The following is a 15,890-nucleotide window of genomic DNA, read 5'->3' on the forward strand; positions in this document are numbered from 1 at the left end:
AGTGCTTTAATCACCGTTTTTCACTACTAGAAGACATTCTGCATGAAATGAGACGGTTTTCATGTTCATACACTCCACATGGCAAGTTTTGCAGATCGAAACCGGAAGTAGGTGTTTATTGCGCGGACGAGAGTAAATATGCGCCATTTTTAGGGTAGCAGACCACAACTGACTGGCATTTCACTAGGAACTACATAACCCCCTATTTTCTTTTCATTTTTTCGTTAATTTGTGATAGAACTTTCATGAAAAATAGGTGTAGGAAAAAGTGATGTTCTCTAAAGATACGTAAAGACGACCTGAAGTTGTCGTTTTTTATATGAAACAAAGAAGGATTTGAATTACTGACATTTAACCTATAAGAGCTGAAATAAGACTTTCTCGAAACACATCGCAATTAGTCTTAATAGCCATAGATCGGTTGTTTATGATATAAAAGGGTGTTTTCAATGCAAAATAATAGTGAAATTTGAAAAAAATTGAATTTTGACCATAATTTGAGTAGATGCGCCTATTCAGCAGCGATTTCTGGGATTAAAAAGCCAATATTTTGTCTCCAGAATGTCAGAAAATGCACAAAATGCATCCTTTTGGGACTTATTCATGACGGAATGAATGAAATTTCAGAATCCAAGTGAAAAATAATGCAAACGAGTGAAACTTTTACCAAAATATACAATAAAAGGGCCATAGGGCCAAAATTTAGCCCAGTAAATTGGTAGGGGGTGGCTTCTATTAAATGTCTATATTTCTCTAAAATCTCGAAATTTCACAATGAAACTTGGCAATATGTTTGGTATTACATCTTTCTTGAAAATAGAAATGAAAATTTCGTGATATTTGAAAAGAAACATTTCTTATAACCAGGAGAATATGCAGGTCTGAGTTATTCCCCGTTGTTACATTTACGCCACTTGCATCAATGGTTCTTAAAACGAAAGTAAGTATTCTTTTCATTCAGATGAATTGAAATATGACTAAAAAATGTATCATAGAGGTATGTAACTATTTCTCCTAGTTGGAGCTTATATTTGCCCAATAGAGTCTTCTATTTTGCATTCAAATGTGCAAAACAAATAGGCAGTGGCTACGATTACGGTACAGTACAGTTTGGTCGCCAATAACGGATCACTTACGAGTTTTTTAGCGATAATTCATTTCATCTCACCAGGAAGGTCTAATACGTGGAGTAGAAACTCCGTATAAATCAATACATTTATCTGTATTATGCTGTCGTCCATACCTGTAAATATCGACCAGTCGTTAGCGATCGATATTTTGTTTTCGCCACTATCGATTAGCGTGTAATTAGCATATTACCTCATGTTAATCATGGAGCTATAACACTTATTGTTCAAAGGGTTTACCAGTCACATGTTAAGTGGCGATGATCAGAGATTGATCTAAAGGGATTCTGAAGCAAAAACAGCATGCGACTGCATGTGGTGATATGCTTAATTATTACGAATTAACTCGAGCTCACTTCCTTGAAGAAATATTTTACCACGTAACTTCAAATCTTTATCAAAGGGCCGAGTTTTGTTGGAGTTGAATAAAAAAATTGGAAAATAACAGAAAGCTGACACTTTTCTTAATCTTGTAGAGCCATAATTATAATTATTGTTTATAATGTCAGATTTCTACATACAGAAACAAACATTCTTCTTGAACGTAGGGAATGTTTCAAACGAAATTGTTGTTTAAACTCCAAAAATTAGTTTAATAAATTTAATCTTAAAACTGATGTGTGAAAAATACAATGTATTTAAATTAAAATAACAATATTTTTTTTTTAAAAAGGGCAACAACGAAGTTACATTTAGTATTCCGAACTTTTAGATAAAACTGCAGAAAATCATCTAGGTTTAACACGCATTTAAATGGTGAAGAACAGAGCAATATCATAAACAAATATTTTCAGGCAACAGTTTACAGTTTTGACTTGCTATTTTCATTAAAATATGTCCTAATTTTTTTGTTCTAAATACTCTGAATCAACAAGGCAAATATCATGTAAAAAACGACATCTTTCTCTCTGGGTAAGACAAGTCTAGATTTAGCCATTTTCACAGGGCGAAAAGTAACATTAATGTAGATATTTTCCATTTAAAAACAGATGCAGGCAATAATTTCGTGGCAGAACTTTTGTTTTCAACAAAAAAATCAACAAATGCTTTCCCAGATTTCCCTGAAAGGACGAGTTAAACTGTAAGGCGTAAGTGTTTGAGTAATAGCAGAATAACCTACGGCATACGCTTCGATTGGACGACAGCATAAGATAAGATAAATGCCGGTTTCCAGTCTCCGTATCAGTTGTTCCAGATCCCACAAAACCTGTTTATCAACTGATTTTCAAATGTGCATAATTATCCCCTTAATAAAACAAAATTAAAAAGATTTTAAAAGATTTCATTACAGGGTAGAAGTGTTGATTTGTAAGTGATAGGTGTTTTCTCCAATAGCGAATCATATTCACCAATACCGGATCACGTGCCAGTGTAGAGTGGGGATAATCTTAAAACCATAAAAATAACAGAAATCAACTGTTTTTCATTCTTTAATAAACAACCTAGACATATGAAGAATCATACTTAAAAAATTTTATGTTTCGCAGTTTTTAATAACAAGAAAATGGAAAAAACCTTTAAGAAACCATTTTTTGTAATCTTTTCATTTTTCCCAGTTCCATTACACCAACTGCTTTGATGATTTTAAGCAACTGACTGAGTTTGGAAAGTTAATAATCAATATATCTACTTTTTTAAAAATGTAGTTACATGGCAACACAACACCAGCACCTTTCTTACCAGGAGCCACCAAGTCTTCTGCACCAGTTAACCACTAATGGCAACTTCATTACAACTTGCTTTGATAGCTACAACATCTTTGTAAGAGCAAATTATAAGTCATTGCTTGGTAATACTGGTCTATAATGGTTTACCTCTTAGTTGATATAGGTTTCAGGTCACCTTATTTCGTTGAAAAGAAACGGGAGAGTCATCTGCAAAATTTCACTGTCAAAGTGAGGGTTGATTTCTGTGTTGAGCAAATGCTTGGTCAAGCGGTTCATTGACCTTGATTATGAAGTCGCAACAAAAGTCAATAAACATTTTGTATTCATAATTGTAAAACATTCATATTCATGACCACAAAGTTTCATAATCTTTGATAAACTTTTGAAAAAAATACAGAAACAATTATCAAAAGTGATCCGCTATTGGGGAAGATCCGCTATTGGCGACCAAACTGTACTGTAATCCTAGCCTCCGATTGTAGGATTACGGAAGTTCCGTATTCCTAGACAACCCTGTGAGGATAGGCTAGGATTACGGAAGTATTTAAGAGGCATCAAATATATGTTAAGACATGCATAAATGATGTTGTAAACTTACTTATTTCACTTAAAAAATGCGAAAACGAAATGCAAAAACGTATACAGGTGTTGATTTTTCCCCATTCTATATGCGCGGAAATCTAAAATGACAGGCAAAATCAAATATAATTTAAACTGTATAGAATATTTTTTAAAATCCTGTTGAGCTATTATTAAGAATATAATTCTTCGTTTGTCTGCCAATTTTTAAAAAAAAATATATATATATTAAATATGGTTTTTGAAAGAAAAACGTATGTATACGGGTGTTGATTTCGCATGTTTCTTCGCGGAAAACTCAAGTGACAAGCAAAATCAACCCATAAAATATAATTTAAAATATAGAATATTTTTTTAAATCTAACCAAAGAGCTCTAAGAATATTTTATACTTCTTTGATCTAACTTTGACTCTCATATTTCTGTGTTTACGCGCACCGCCATTAATATATCGTACCCGAAATGGCTGATCGATAACACGAAAAATAGGGCAGGCACGAGAAAATGCTATTTTAAGTGTAATAAGTAAGTTTACTACATTATTTATGATTGTCCTAACATACATTTGATGCCTCTTAAATACTTCCATAATCCTAGCCTATTCTCACAGGGTTGTCTAGGAATACGGAACTTCCGTAATCGTAGCCACTGCCAAACAAATAACACATAAACACTATATTCTGATGGTCACGTCCAGATACAAAACAGTTTCTTGCATACCAGACGGGGATTTCCGGTATTTTTACCGGTGCTGGAAAAATCCATCTTACACCCCGGGGTGTAAGATGACTCTCGTGCTTTAAATGACGTATTAAAAACTACATATATGTAGATTTATGTAGTTATTTATATTTTATTTCGAAAAATGGAATAAAAATCCAATACCTTGACAGTTCCTCTTTGTTCCTGATAGTATAATTCTTGATTCAAAACACGTTATTTTATCAAAAATTCATAACGTTACGCTGGAACTGATAAAACAAAACCGGAACTAAACATTGTTATTTGCCTTTGAAACGTCATGACGTCTTTCCTGTTTACGGACGTTGATTTCCCGCGCTTTATTTAAATATGCTGCTATAAGAAATAGTTCTAAAAAGAAAGCCGTTCGACTGATTTTATTTTTATTATTATATCTTGATATCGGTATGCAAGAAAAAGATTCTGTCACTGGTTATAGGTGCAGATGGGAATATCCGGCTCTCGGGTAACTGTTTAGGCAGTAACTCGGTAGGAACCTCGTTACCGCCTAAACAGTTACCCTCGAGGCCGGAAATTCCCATCTGCACCTATAACCAGTGAAAGAATCTTATAATATAACATCTCTGAAGCTGAATTGTTTTAGCTAATAAAGGCTGTTAAATATGTAACAGTCTCAGGAAAAATGTGCAGTCTCGACCAGGATTCGAACCTAGGACCTTCGGCTTACCGTGCCAACGCTCTACCAATTGAGCTACCGAGGCCACCCGATACGAGAACCGCTACACACCTTCCGTCTTATAGCGAGACATTGGCACTCCTGGCCAATGTCTGCAGCAGACTGTTAACCGAATTCAGATGCACACCCCAGCCAAACTGCTTCGCCCGGCATGGGCTCCAACGGTGAGTATCCTGGACGAGCCCCAAAATGTAACAGTCTCAGGAAAAATGTGCAGCCTCGACTGGGATTCGAACCTCTGACCTTCGGCTTACCATGCCAACGCTCTACCAATTGAGCTACCGAGGCCACCCGATACGAGAACCGCTACACATATACAAAATCTCGACTCTGATACAGAGTGATAGCTATGAATGGGTAATATTAAAGACATTTTTTAATATCATCGGCAGATTTTGGATATTTTAAGAAAGCATTTAAATCTAAAGTTGTTGATTATTCGGTGACTAGTCTATATATTTAAAGAATTCCAAATAGGAGAATAAACTTCGGCAATATGTCCAGCCGGGGTTAAAGAACACTAATTTTTATGCCCCCGAAGGGAGGCATATAGTTTTTGAACCGTCTGTCGGTCTGTCAGTCTGTCAGTCTGTCCGCAATTTTCGTGTCCGGTCCATATCTTTGTCATCCATGGATGGATTTTCAAATAACTTGGCATGAATGTGTACCACAGTAAGACCACATGTCGCGCGCAAGACCCAGGTCCATAGCTCAAAGGTCAAGGTCACACTTAGACGTTAAATATTTCATGATAGTGCATTGATGGGCGTGTCCGGTCCATATCTTTGTCATTCATGCATGGATTTTAAAATTATTGGGCATGAATGTGTACCACAGTAAGACGACGTGTCGCCACAAGACCCAGGTCCGTAGGTCAAAGGTCCTAAACTCTAACATCGGCCATAACTATTCATTCAAAGTCAGGGGCATGTGTCATCCTATGGAGACAGCTCTTGTTTAAGTTAAAATGGTCCTATCGAGACCTGTCCCATCTACAAATGACTAAAGACATAAATTGAAATTTTATTTATGAAAACCCATTAAACAGAATTTAATATACTTTGGCAGTCATTATGGACTAAATCTTGAATACCAGTAATTAATCTGCTATAGATATTGCAAATTTGCAATAGCATAATACAGCTCTGTAGTCCCTTGCCGATATTTTTGTTTATACATAGATAGACTGGTACCTTGTGCCCCCCCACCCCATCCTGCTTAGGTCAATAGAGAGAGCGCAGGTCTATGGATCACAAGGTCATGAGCTCAGTCCCTGGGCAGGGCTTCTGTTCTCCGTGACGATTTGATGAAAGACATCGTGTTTGAAATCATTTGTCCTCATATCTGATTCATGTGGGGAAGTTGGCAGTTACTTGTTGAGATCAGGTTTGTACTGGTACAGAATCTAGGAACACTGGTTCTAAATTAACTGCCCGGATTTACATATTAAAGGTAAATTAATGCCACAGTTGCCTAAATGTATACAGGGCAAAAATTTTCCTATGGGCAGAATTTCTTTAAACTTTGTGTACTGACTGAGAATCAAGTTTAAAATGGAAATATATATTAAAGTATTAAAAATCTTAGGTACCCTGGCTTGATCTTGAATTATGTGCCCTTGAAAATCAGAAATTACTAAAAAATCCAATAATTGAAGATAAAGGCAAGAGAACTGTGCATTTTAATTTTTATTTCTGTTTCAGACTTCATTTGCAGTCAGTATACAAAGTTTAAAGAAATTCGATCCATGGGAAAGACTAGGACCTTGCGGTATCATTTTGTCATGTTCATAGTTAAGGACATTTGCAACAGTATCTATATTGACATGGGGCAAAAAATTTCTTACAGATAGAATTTCTTCTTTAAACATTTTTTACTGACAGAGAATCAAATCAAAAACAGAAATATGAAATAAAACAAAACCGTAGGAACACAGCCTTTTTCATGAATTATCTGCTCTTGAAAGTCAGAAAATGCTGAAAAATCTACTTTCAAGTGCAGATTATTCAAGATCAAGCCTGGTACCTATGATTTTTGATATATATTTCCGTTTTACACTTGATTCTCAGTCAGTACACAGAAATTTAAAGAAATTCTGCCCGTAGGAAAATTTTTGCCCTATATACATATATGCAACTGTGGCATTTACCCTTAAACTGAAATACTGTATTGTATTTGTATATTGCAGAAATGGCGAGCCTTTCTGAGAAAGATTTTGATTGTTTCGATGGATATCACCATACATTAATGATAATAATGACAGATAGAAACCAAGGAAGTTATCTTCAATTTGTTGGAGAATATTTCAGCTCGGGAAAAAGATTAGAAGAGAATCAGCCTGGTATAACAGGTGAAGCTTTAGACAGGACCCATCACGGTGAGCAGAGTATTCACCATTACTTCTGCAATCAACGGAAAGCAATAGCAGGTCTTTCTGGTGGCATGATGTATATATACAACGGGTTGTACCTGTATATTGGGTTTAGCAATCCTCTTGTTGGATGCAGGAAGTGTTTTGTAGAATTAACTTTAAGAAAAGAGTCAGCAAAATGGGCGTACGAACAACTTGATAACGGAGAAACTAAGACATCTCGACATGGTGAATGGAAAGTTGAAGCCAAGTATGTCTCTATTTACACCTTTATTTTGAATTTAAAATTTGTTTTCACTTGTGGATACTTTCTTCCGAAGTCACATGATAAAACACAGAAACAAGTATTACATAGGAGGATGATATAGTAGTTAAATTCAATAATTTAGTAGCTATTTTGAAAGAAGAATGTAGCATTTTTACATGAAAATATTGATACATCTTGCACATTATTAAGAATTGAATAGCTGTCCCGACTTAACCCTATTTTTGGGCTCTCGGGCTGTAACCCTTCACAGCAAGTCATGTAACGTTTTTATAACCATCTTGAAAGCACTTCTAGTTTTCTGGGTATTACCCATTGTATTTTCTCCTTTTCAGATATTTATTGTCACAGAAACCTATATTGAACATAACATTGGGTAGGGATTACCAGTTTTAAGGACTTTGTTCAGAGAGCAAATCGACGCATGATGAAAGTAATGTCTTCCATGAACAGAACATTAACAGACTTCTTGCCTCGCCATGTCGAAAGACACCAAAGCTGTTGTGATACCAAAGGCGTTGGTGTCGTGTGTAGACACCATGTTAACAATTCTAAGCAAGCTCATATTTACTACACATCACAACTGAATGAAACTTCATACATGCCTTCCCCATGATAATACCAATAGTATGGTATAGGTTCAATAACTCATGTTTTCATTTTGATGAAATTATGTCCCATTTTGTACTTTTTAAACAAAATTCTGTTCTCGATTGTTATCAAGTTAGTGTCTCAGTAAGTACATATCACAACTAAATTTTTTTTTCATTCTAACACGACCAGCAAATAACCTACATACATATAGAGCAAAATCTATCTCCGGTTATTCTGCAATAAACCACTCGCGTGCAATGACGTCATCCGATCAAGGTGCGTAGCGCGGTCGTAAAAATTAGTTACCCTTTTTCTAACACTGTTGATACTAGTATGTCGTGTTAGAATCGGAATAATAAGTTCCCAAGTGTGATTTATCGCAGAATAACCAGAGTTTTTCGTTCTTATGCGAAACAATATATCACTCAGGCCTACGGCCTTCGTGCTATATTTTTATGCATAAGAACTCAAAACTCGGGTTACTCTACGATAAACCACGTTTGGGAACTTATTATTTCTTAAGCAGTATTCTTTTCATACTTGTCATTGAGTAAAAATCTCAGTAACTACACATCATACAGTTGAATGAAGCTACACTTCTTGGCCATGATAATACCAGCTGAATGTCATAGATACCATACAGCAGTTTTCCTTAGTTGACCATCTACCAAATTTTCTACATAATGTTGTTTTGTTAAAAAACATGGCAGCCATGGGTGTTACTAGTTTTCCTTCTATGGCTATATGGATAACTTTGAAAATCTTCTAATCTGTAACAGTTACTGCTGGTTTGATTTCAAAATAATAGCACTGAAATGTCTGTTGGGTGACACAATCAAAATTTATTCAATTCATCTTGTTTTGTTAAAAATCGTGACACCTGGGGGGCTAGTTTTCCCTATATGGCTACTGTGAAATCATTAATATTCATGGTGACTAATTTTCATGGATTTCCTGGTTGAGTCAATCCATGAAATTGAATCCCAACGAACAAGTAAAATTCCCATTCATTTTATGTTCAAAAGTTGAAATTCACGAATTCATATCCCCACGAAATTGCCGTTTTGACCGAAACCAGGAAATTTCATGCCCACGAAATTTAATGATTTTACAGTAGTTAGAAACCATGGTCCTTTTGTAAAACCTTTACTCTGTCTGTTTTTAGCTCACCTGTCACATAGTGACAGAGAGCTTTTGTGATCGTCCATACGTCCACAATTTCCTTGTGAACATGATAGAGACCACATTTTATATTTGATTTTAATCAAACTTGCACACAACTTGTATGGGCATAATATTTCGGTTCCTTTCGAAAACTGGCCAGATCCCATCCTGGTTCCAGAGTTCTGACCTCTTAAAGGGCTAAAATTTGCCATTTTTGTCTTGTGAACATGATAGAGACCACATTTTGCAATCAACTTTAATCAAACGTGCACACAACTTGTATTGGCATAATATCTCAGTTCCTTTCGAAAACTGGCCAGATCCCATCATAAGTTCCAGAGTTATGGCCCCTTATAGATCCAAAATTTGCTATTTTGGCTTTTGCAGCCATATAGAGACTTCATTTATGGTTTGATTTGATACAAACTTGCAAAATATCTTCAGCAGCAATAAATCCATGATGAATCTGTCAGATCCAGTCATAGGTTCTGGAGTTACGGCCCCTGATTGACCCCCTAAAAGAGCCAAATTTGTTAAATTTTTTTACCTTGTGAACACGATAGAAGTGACATTTTATATTTCATTTTAACCACACTTACACACAACTTAAGTCGCAATAAGATCTCAGTTCCTTTCGAAAACTGGCTAGATTCCATTATGGGTGCTGGAGTTACTGCCCCGCTTAGCTTATTAGGTAGAGCATTCCTAGGCCAAGTTTGAAACTGGGTCAAATGAGGTCAAAAACTAGGTCACCCAGTCAGATCAAAGGAAAAGCTTGTTAACACTCTTGAGGCCACATTTATGACCCTATCTTCATAAAACTTGGTAAAAAATTTTATCTTGATGATTCCTAGGCTAAGTAAAGTTTGAAACTGTGTCTTATGGGGTCAGAACAGAAACTAGGTCACCCACTCAAATCAAAGGAAAAGCTTGTTAACACTCTTGTTCATTTAATGTGCATGAAACTTGGTCAGAATGTTTGTGTGCATGAAATATCTTTTGAATTTTTATCTGGGTCATGTAGGGTCAAAAACTAGGTCACCAGGTCAAATCAAAGAATAAGCTTGTTTTCACTCAAGAGGCCACGTTTTTTGGTCCAATCTTAATGAAAATTGGTCAGAATATTTGTCTCCATGAAATCGCTAGGTAAAACATGTGTACACTCTTATTGTGTGTTACTCAGGTGAATGACTTATGGCCATCTTGGCCCTCTTCTTAGCTCACATGAGCCAAAGGCTCAGGGTGAGCTATTGTGATCACTCACTGTCCGTCCATCGTATGTCGTCCGTTGTCCGTCCGTAAACTTTTACTTTAAACAACATCTCCTCATAAACCACTAGGCCAATTTCATCCAAACTTCACAGGAATGTTCCTTGGGTGAAGCTCTACAAAAATTATTAAAAGAATTGAATTCCATGCAGAACTCGGGTTGCCATGGCAGCCGAAAGGAAAAACATTAAAAATCTTCTTCTCAAAAACCAGAAGCCTAGAGCTTAGATATTTGGTGTAAAGCATTACCTAGTGGACCTCTACCAAGTTTGTTCAAATCATGACGCCCCCGGGTCAAAATTGACCCCGCCCGAGGGGTCATATGATTTTACATAAGAAAATCTTAAAAAATCTTTTTCTCAAAAACCAGAAGCCCTATAGCTTAGATATTTGACATGTAGCATTGCCTAGTGGACCTCTACTAAAGTTGTTCAAATCATGACCCCGGGGTGAAAAATGACCCCGCCCCAGGGGTCACTTGATTTTACATAGATTTCTATAGGAAAATCTTCAAAAAAATTTAAAAAATAAACCAGAAGGCCTAGAGCTTAGATATTTGACATGTAGCATTGCCTAATAGACCTCTACAAAATTTGTTGAAATCATGACCCCCCGGGTCAAAATTGACCCCACCCCAGGGGTCACTTGATTTTACATAGGAAAATCTTCAAAAATTTTCTAAAAATAAACCAGAAGGCCTAGAGCTTAGATATTTAACATGTAGCATTGCCTAGTGGACCTCTACAAAATTTGTTCAAATCATGACCCCCGGGGTTAAAATTGACCCCGCTCCAGGGGTCACTTGATTTTACATAGGAAAAAATTTCAAAAATTTTCTAAAAATAAACCAGATGGCCTAGATCTTAGATATTTGACATATAGCATTGCCTAGTAGACTTCTTCAAAATTTATTCAAATCATGACTCCCGGGGTCAAATTGACCCCGCCCCATGGGGTTACTTGATTGTACATAGAAAAATCTTCAAAATTTGCTAAAAATAAACCAGAAGGCCTAGATCTTAGATATTTGATATGTAACATTGCCTAGTAGACTTCTACAAACTTTGTTCAAATCATGACCCCCGGGGTAAAATTGGCCCCGCCCCAGGGGTTACTTGATTGTACATCGGAAAATCTTCCAAACAAATTCTAAAAATCATAAATTTGACATTTGAAACATGTAGCTCATATTACTCAGGTGAGCGAACCAGGGTCATCATGACCCTCTTGTTTGTACTTCCTTCTGTTTCATGATATTGCCACTAAGTATCCCCACCCCATTACCACTAATCAAGCATACCACAATAAAGATGAGAACACCCCCACACTTTCAGAGAACTTTTTATCTATTGCAGTGAGCTTCATCGTCTGCTGATAACTCTTGTTATAAAGAAGTGTTCTCTTTTATGCTGTTACCGTTGCAGGTGCATATAATATAATCAAATCATGTTGAGAAGAGCCTTTAAATGTAATAGCGTCCTAGCAGTTCATACTCGCCTTAAGTCTATTTCCAGTACAATGGATATCGGATCTGTTACATGAATCACAGAGTTTTACAGTCATTTTGTAAGCTTGACTATATATAAGATTTTGTTTATTGATAAGTTTGGTAAACTTGGTTTGTTCAGTTATGTTGCATCTTGGAAAATTTTAGAGAATTCCTTGGAACCCTGTTGAGATAATTCCTTCGAGCCCTGTAGAGATAATTCCTTTGAGCCCAGTAGAAATTGAGGGAACAAACTATATAATAAGGAGGAATACCTGTCGACGAGAACTATAATTGTAAACACACTTACAGATAATTGTAGAATTGGAACTGCTGCAATTAGAATAGAAACTCACCGGCCAGGACGCTTTGAAAGGTTACATATTAATCAAAGGGCTCGCTCTCTTTGTGCTAATCAGATGGAAAATGAGTTTCATGTATTGATGGACAGTAATTAAATTTTATTTGATTAATGTAAATTTATTTACATATGCTTAAAAAAATCATGACAATTTCGCAGCATTACAGGCGTATGTTAGAATTCCTGTAAATGAGATGGTCGAAATTTTCCCCAGTAATAGAATTTCTTCAAACTGATCAATAATGAAGGACAATCATCTATGAAACAAAAATATGCAATAAAAGTAATAGGTCTCCGGTATTGAAAAAGAGTTATCTGTCCTTGAAAACGGCATTTTTTATGTCCTTCAGTATCGAAAATTAGAAGAAATTATATTATTGGGAAAATTTACGCCCATCTCATATACAGAAATTCTAGTGTAAAGTATTGAGGAAGATAAAGTATTTTTACAAAAATGACTCTACATTTATCTTTGATATTTTTAAAAGAAAGTAACAAATTTCTTGTTTACATATATAATTACTTTTTAGGCTAGTAATAAACAATAGTATTGTAATTTTAGCTGGTATTTTACAGATGTTAAACATATTTTAAGTGACTAATGTACAAGATTTTTTCTGTGTTAGTGCACAAATATAGTGCAATATCTGTTTCAGTCATTGGTGTTTTAGTTACAGTACAACTTATATTAAGAGACCATCCAAGGGGACTGTATGAATTAGTCTCTTACTTTAGTTGGTCTCTTAAAACAACATAATTTGTTCTTTAACAATACAGTATGGGATTTAAAAAGTGGTCTCTTACTTGACGTGATCTCTCAAGCAAGTGTGTCAAGCTGTTAGTCAGATATAACTCCAAGAAGACTTTAATGCAGATTCGCAATTTCTGTAGGAATAACGCTACTACCACATGCATTATCTGTTGTATCTGTAAAAATATGCAAGTTCAGCACTGTAGTCAGTTCCCCACATAATATATGATACAAGGTGATAAATGTCTTAATCAATATTGTTTTAAGAAAGCATTTACTAATATATTTCATATTTAATTAATCTTAATGGTAGAATTGACATTTGTGTTTTAACCATGTAAATGTGTAATATGACTGAATATTGATTGTTATACCCCCCTTCGAAGAAGGAGGGGTATATTGTTTTGCAGATGTCGGTCGGTCGGTATGTAGACCCATCCATTTCCGGATGATAACTCAAGAACGCTTGGGCCTAAGGTCATAAAAGTTCATAGGGAGGTTGGTCATGCCCAGCAGATGATTTTGAGATCAGTAGGTCAAAGGTCAAGGTCACAGTGACCCGGAACAGTTAAATGGTTTCCGGATGATAACTCAAGAACGCTTGGGCCTAGGATCATAAAAGTTCATAGAGAAGTTGGTCTAGAGCCGCAGATGACCCCTATTGATTTTGAGATCAGTAGGTCAAATGTCAAGGTCACAGTGACCAGGAACAGTTTAACCGTTTCCGGATGATAATTCAAGAATGCTTGGGCCTAGGATCATGGAAGTTGATAGGGAGGTAAATCATGACCAGCAGATAACCCGTACTATTTTTGAGGTCAGTAAATCAAAGGTCAAGGTCACAGTGAACTGGAACAGTTAAACCATTTCCAGATGATAACTTGAGAATACTTGGGCCTAGGATCATGAAAGTTCATAGGGAAGTTGGTCATGATCAGCAGATAACTCCTATTGATTTTGAGGTCAGTAGGTCAAAGGTCAAGGTCACAGTGACCAGGAACAGTTAAATGGTGTCCAGATGATAACTCAAGAACGCTTGGGCCTAGGATCATAAAAGTTCATAGAGAAGTTGGTCTAGAGCCGCAGATGACCCCTATTGATTTTGAGATCAGTAGGTCAAATGTCAAGGTCACAGTGACCAGGAACAGTTTAACCATTTCCAGATGATAATTCAAGAATACTTGGGCCTAGGATCATGAAAGTTGATAGGGAGGTTAATCATGACCAGCAGATAACCCGTACTGTTTTTGAGGTCAGTAAATCAAAGGTCAAGGTCACAGTGACATGGAACAGTTAAACCATTTCCAGATGATAACTTGAGAATACTTGGGCCTAGGATCATGAAAGTTCATAGGGAAGTTGGTCATGATCAGCAGATGACTCCTATTGATTTTGAGGTCAGTAGGTCAAAGGTCAGTGTCACAGTGACCTGGAACAGTTAAATGGTTTCCGGATGATAACTCAAGACCACTTGGGCCTAGGATCATGAAAGTTGATAGGGAGTTTGGTCATGACCAGCAGATGACTCGTATTGATTAAGAGGTCAATATGCCAAAGGTCAAGGTCACAGTGAGTCGGAACAGTTAAACTGTGTCCGGATGATAACCCAAGAACAAACGGTTTCCGGATGATAACTCAAGAGCGTTTGGAGCCCGCCTGCTTAGCTCAGTAGGTAAGAAAGTTGGTCTACGGATCGCGGGGTTTTGTTAGTCCGATCCTCGGGCGGCACGTATGTTCTCCGTGATTATTTGATAAACGACATTGTGTCTGAAATCATAAGTCCTCCACCTCTGATTCATGTGGGAAAGTTGGCAGTTACTTGCGAAGAAAAGATTTGTACTTGTACAGAATCCAGGAAAACTGGTTAAGTTAACTGCCCGCCGTTACATGACTGAAATACCGTTGAAAAATGGCGTTAAACACAAAACAAACAAAAACAAACAAACAAGAACGCTTGGGCCTAGGATCATGAAAGTTTATAGGGAGGTTGATCATGACCAGCAGCTGACACCTATCGATTTTGAGGTCAATAGGGCAAAGGTCAAGGTCACATTGGCCCAGAACAGTAGAACTTTTGTGTACAGTGACCAAATAATTTCTGTTCATTGTGCAGTTACTGAATGCATCAAGGGGGGCATTTCGTGTTCTACGAGCTCTTGTTTTTAGTATGAATCTGTTATAAGTCTCTTGTAATTCTGTAAAATAATTGATGCTATTGTATGTATGTATGTTTGTACTGATGTTTGTAAATTGATGAGACTCTAATAAACAATAAATATTCATAAGACCATTTTAGAATTTTTATAACAGTATTCCATTACAGTAATTAGTCCCCTACCCGTGATACACTGTCTGTCTGTCCATCAACAAATGTGAATCCCGTAATTACTCAGAAAGTATTCAAGCTAGGTTCATAAAACTTGGTATGGGAATAGAGGGCAATATGTAGATTATGCATGTACATGGCTTATGCTTGTAGGTCATAGGTCAAGGTCACTTGAAGGTCAAGTAAATATTGTTTCTGCTCCATATCTTTTATGAGCATTTATTGATGATCTTAGTGCTACACACAAATGTTCCCGGTGATGAGACAATGTGTCAACACATGATTTAAATTTAAGCAAAAAATTGTTTCCACTCCATAATTTTTAATTGCATTGACGATTTTTTTATTACTACAAAGGAATGTTCCCTATGATTAGACTATTTGTTGTGCAAATGACCCATAATTGTCAGTCAAAGATCAAGGTCACTATTGAAGGTCAAGTAGAAATCTATGCTTGTAGGTCAAGGTCACTTTTGAAATTTAAGTAAAAATA

The 15,890-nt window shown here is 36.3% G+C and overlaps 1 long non-coding RNA gene across 1 annotated transcript; it reads left to right on the forward strand.

Annotated features, from left to right (window-relative positions):
• Positions 1–853: 853 nt before the first annotated feature.
• Positions 854–15,361, forward strand: LOC123545358 (uncharacterized). Its single transcript, XR_008366305.1, has 3 exons — positions 854–940; positions 6,999–7,431; positions 7,782–15,361. It is a non-coding gene; the product is annotated as an uncharacterized LOC123545358 (long non-coding RNA).
• The last annotated feature ends 529 nt before the right edge of the window (positions 15,362–15,890 follow it).

Source organism: Mercenaria mercenaria, chromosome 1 (genome assembly GCF_021730395.1).
Source record: "Mercenaria mercenaria strain notata chromosome 1, MADL_Memer_1, whole genome shotgun sequence".
Classification (NCBI taxonomy): Eukaryota; Metazoa; Mollusca; class Bivalvia; order Venerida; family Veneridae; genus Mercenaria; species Mercenaria mercenaria.